Source organism: Capra hircus, chromosome 12 (genome assembly GCF_001704415.2).
Source record: "Capra hircus breed San Clemente chromosome 12, ASM170441v1, whole genome shotgun sequence".
In the NCBI taxonomy this organism is placed as follows: domain Eukaryota; kingdom Metazoa; phylum Chordata; class Mammalia; order Artiodactyla; family Bovidae; genus Capra; species Capra hircus.
The window spans coordinates 76,918,490-76,923,268 of record NC_030819.1 but is presented as its reverse complement, the minus strand read 5'-3'; the positions used below and the strand labels follow the sequence as shown (position 1 = coordinate 76,923,268).

The following is a 4,779-nucleotide window of genomic DNA, read 5'->3' as shown; positions in this document are numbered from 1 at the left end:
ATCTAAAATGAGTGATTTTGAGATGACACCATAGTTTAAAAAAAAAAAGATTTTAAGTTCATTTGCTCTATGGATTTCTGTGCAAAAGTAATTGTATGGTGAATATTTGTACTACATATTATTTTTGTTTATGGTATGTGGAAATTTGATTGCTGACACAAGCAAGAAATAAGAACTACACTTATTCAAAAACATCAAGAGATATCAGGGGTCAGAATCAGGAAATAAACTAAGAATCCCATGTTGAATTCTATGCCTTAGGAGACCACAGCACTCATTAGAAACATAATCCAAATTTTCCTCAAGTGAAAGAAGCTTCAGTGTCAAATCACAAGGTCATAGATGAACCTGGCAGATTTCTGGAAATGGGCTTACCAGGTTTAACCTGTTTCACTGCTGGAAACAACTGAGACTGCATACTCAGTGTTACTAGGCAGAATTTATCATGGAAAGCTCTATTGACCTGAAAACCACAATTCACACAAGATGCGTGGTGATAGGAAGTGATAATGGGTGCAGACATTTCACATAGACTTGCTTTACTCTCTTTCCTTTGCCTGGAATGAAAATCCTCCCCTTCCTTTTTACTTTAACTTAAATAATTCTAAAACCACATATTTCCTTGAAATCCTCAAGAATGTCTCTTAGGCAAGAATGTTTCCATGTAAAGGTTAGACAAACAAACAAACAAAAAAGAAAGCAAGAAAAGAAGGTGCTCAAGGTGGTGCATTGGTGGCATGAAACCTAGAAGATGAGAGAATGAGATGCATTGGGTCCAACTACTAAGGATTCTTTCACCAGCTCAGGAGTATAGATTTTCCATCTGTTTTGGGAAGTCAACTAAGGATTTAAAGCAGAACCATAATGATTACCTGAGTTAGGGAGGTAGCAGAGGAAAACAGAGAGGAAAGGATTAATTTGGAAGACATTAGGGCAATAGAATCAATAGAAACAAGAAGCTGCCTGCATGTGAAGAAGAAAGGGAACACTTATTACAGGTTTTAAGGTTGGATGACTAGAAAGGTGTATAGCCTCTTTGAAAGGAAGAGCTGAATTAATTTAGAGATATATTGTGTTAGTTTTTTTTTTTTTTTCCTCATTGAACTTTAAATTGTTAGCAACTATGGGACTCATTAAAGTCCCCCCCCCCCGCCTTCAATAACAAAGAATAATGGCTTTCAACTGTAAGTGGTAAATTAGAAATCCCTAGGTACTTTAAAAGGTGCTTACTCCTTGGAAGAAAAGTTATGACCAACCTAGATAGCATATTCAAAAGCAGAGACATTACTTTGCCAACAAAAGTCCATATAGTCAAGGCTATCGTTTTTCCAGTGGTCATGTATGGATGTGAGAGCTGGACTGTGAAGAAAGCTGAGTGCTGAAGAATTGATGCTTTTGAACTGTGGTGTTGGAGAAGACTCTTGAGAGTCCCTTGGACTGCAAGGAGATCCAACCAGTCCATCCTAAAGGAAATCAGTCCTGGGTGTTCATTGGAAGGACTGATGCTGAAGCTGAAACTCCAGTACTTTGTGTTGACTCATTGGAAAAGACCCTGATGCTGGGAGGGATTGGGGGCAGGAGGAGAAGGGGAGAACAGATGATGAGGCGGTTGGATGGCATCAACTGTTGTAGCCACACGTTCCAGGAAACAAACTCACTCAGAAGGACAATGCAGATAGTGGAGTGCAGTTTATTACACTGGCGGGCCCAAGGCAGAGTCTCCTCTTAGCCAAGGACCCCGACCAGCATTTGGGAAAATCTTTTGTACCACATGTGTACGTGTCTGAACCCACCACTCCAAATTCCTTGAGACTTACATAAACCAAGGAAAATACAATCCCAATAACCCCATCATTCACATGCTATGTGCTCAGTCAAACAATTAGCCAATAATCAATAAAACCAAGGTTACACTCTGATTGATACAGAAAAATTTATGGCCTTTTGGAAGGGGTGATTTGTATATGTTTTCTCTTAGGCAATGAGTAACCTAGATATGATCTTCAAGGTTCCCCTGTCTGGAGGGGGTCTTATCCTTCTGTTTTTGTTTTCATAGGCACTAAACACAGAGTTCAGAGTCCATTGGAAAGGTGGCCGAGCATGATCAGCATGAACACGCCTAAGATGGAGTCCAGGCCCTATGAATTCCTTCTTCATTCCCCCCTCTTGATGCTCTTAACTCATATTATGAGCATCATTCATAGGGGTATATTGCACCCTGGCTTTCAAATCGCCAATTTGGGAGAATGACATCAACCTTCGGGTTACAGAGTTCGTAATATATTGTAAAATTCAGGGTCCACAAAGCAGAACTATCAAGACAACTACAACAGTGGTAAATATAGTTTTCCACCAATCGCCCTTCACCCAAGATAGGACCAAAGTCCAGAAAGGAATGTTTTCATTTTACATTGCTTTTACCTGGTTTTTCGTGTCATCTAAAGCAGTTGATACCTTTCCAGATAAGTCAGGAATGTATACACAACAGTCACCCTTTATTATAGCCCAGGTCCCTCCTTGAGCAGCTGTGAGTGTGTCCAAAGCCATGCTATTACGAATTACCGCTTTCCTTATTTGGATTTGCTCTTCATTTAAGGCTGGGATGGCTTTTGTTCTATCCAGGAGGGCCTGTTTTGTGAAATTAGTCAAGGCCTCTACTTTAATCATGATATCTGTTGTCCCTATAGAGGGTAAGAATAAGGCAGCAATATACTCATACCATACTCATACGGATCTCGTCCACCTAGCATGTAAATAAGGTAGATTTACCAGGGCTACTGGGGTAGATTTACAACAAGGAGGTTAGGCTTTTGTTACACTGGCATTTATATCAAATGTAACCCCATGACCCGACTCTATTGACTGCAGGTCTTACACCAAGAGAGCAAGGAGAGGTTATGATTGACAAGAGAGAGGAAAGTCTCTTTTTGTCATCCCAGAAAAGAGCAGAGTGGTTTAAACTCTCCTTGGCAGAGTGGTGACACCCACCAAGGAAGTCCATCCATCACTGACAGAGGCATAGCCCTACACACCCAGCAGCTGGAAGTGTTGTGGAAGTCTGCGTGGGAATGTGCCCATGAGGTGAAAACATTGTCCTGAGTTGAAACGGAAGTTAAATTCAAAATCACGTTGATGAGGCCAAGCAGTGGGAGTTGATTGTGCGGCTTCATCCTGAAGGGGCTCATCCAGGATCTTCTTTTCCTTCTTCTTAAGGATGGTCTTAGTCTCTCAAGGGTCAGCGGGGTCCCTCTGTGCAGCCCACTCAGCGTTTTTTGGGTCTGCGTGGTATGTTCTCTTCACCCTCGTATGATGGATCCAAGGGACGATACCTGCAACTTTAACTGCAATAGGGGTAGTTAGAATAACATAAGGGCCCTTTCACCAAGGGGCTAGTGAATCACGTTTCCAATCTTTGGCCCATACTTGGTCATCAAGTGTAAACTCATGAATCTGTTCCCCAAGGGGGAACAGCACCCTTTTCTTGTTCAAACTTAGTTATCCCATTTATTACCTTACCCAGTTCCATCTGCTGTGAAATCATATTCCCCCTTACCTGAGGCAAATTTTTTGACACCTGTTTTATTATGGGAGGGGGCCTCCCATTCACAATTTCTTATGGAGAATAGCCTTGGGACTGTGGGGTCATCCTGAGTCTGAGCAGAGCCGTCGGAAGCAAGTCCACCCAGGAGCAGTCAGTCTCTATGGTCCACTTGGAGAGTCTCTTTAAAGTCTGGTTGGTTCACTCCACCATCTCAGAACTCTGGGCCTATATGCAGTGTGCAGTTTCCATTTGATGTTTAAAGTTTTGCTTACTTGTTGTACTAAATCAGCTACAAAAGCCGGGTCATTGTCTGAACCAATGCTGGTAGGAAGTCAAATCTGGGAACTATTTCCCTAAGCAGGCACCGGGCTACTTCTGATGCTCTTTCAGTCCAGGTAGGAAAAGCTTCTACCCATCCTGAGAACGTACGTACCATAATCAGCAGGTAAGGGTAGTGTCGGTGAGGTTGTGTTTCAGTGAAGTCCACTCCCAGGTGTTCAAAGGGCAGCGTGCCTTTCTGCTAAATACCCAGAGGTTTTTGTCTGAATACCTGTGAGGCAGCATTAACCTGTGAGCAGGCAGCATGGCCTAGGTGGGTCGCTTGGTGTGTTTGGCTTCCCAGAGTGTGTGCCAGCTCCTCTGGTACCAATAATTTGCCACTTGGCAATTCCCACCATCCCTTTTCAGTCTTGATGGCCCCTTCCACTTTGGCTAACCTGACAGCCCTTGTCCTTGTTTTATCAGGCTAATGCCATCAGTATATAGGACCCAACTAGGGCCTGGAACCTGCTTTAAAACAAACCCCAGCTACCTTACCTCCTCCTTGCAGGTCTGTGCCTCCTTCTTCAACACCCGGTGACCTGCTTCCATCAGCAGCTGGAGCAGTGCTTTTTTCCCTTCCCAGCATTTTTCCTTGGTCTCGGCGGCCAGCAGCAGGTCATCCCCATATTGTAGGAGCCAACATCCACACTCTTCCGGATGGAATGAGTTCAGGTCAGAAGCAAGGCTTTCCCAAAGATGGCTGGGGAGTTCTTAAACCCTTGTGGGGGTGTCCAGATGAGCTGTTGCTTGGTGCCCCCGACTGGATCTTCCCATTCAAAGGCAAAGGTGGGCTGTGACGCTGGGGCGAGGCGTGCGCAGAAGAAGCCATCCTTGACATCTAGGCGAGTATACACTTTAGTCCTCAGCGGGAGGAGGCTAAATAAGGTATAGGGGTTTGGAACAGTGGGGTGTAAAGT

At 43.8% G+C, this 4,779-nt stretch overlaps 1 pseudogene; it reads right to left on the bottom strand.

Moving 5' to 3' along the window:
* On the bottom strand, positions 2,112–4,448 carry LOC108637263 (annotated as a pseudogene).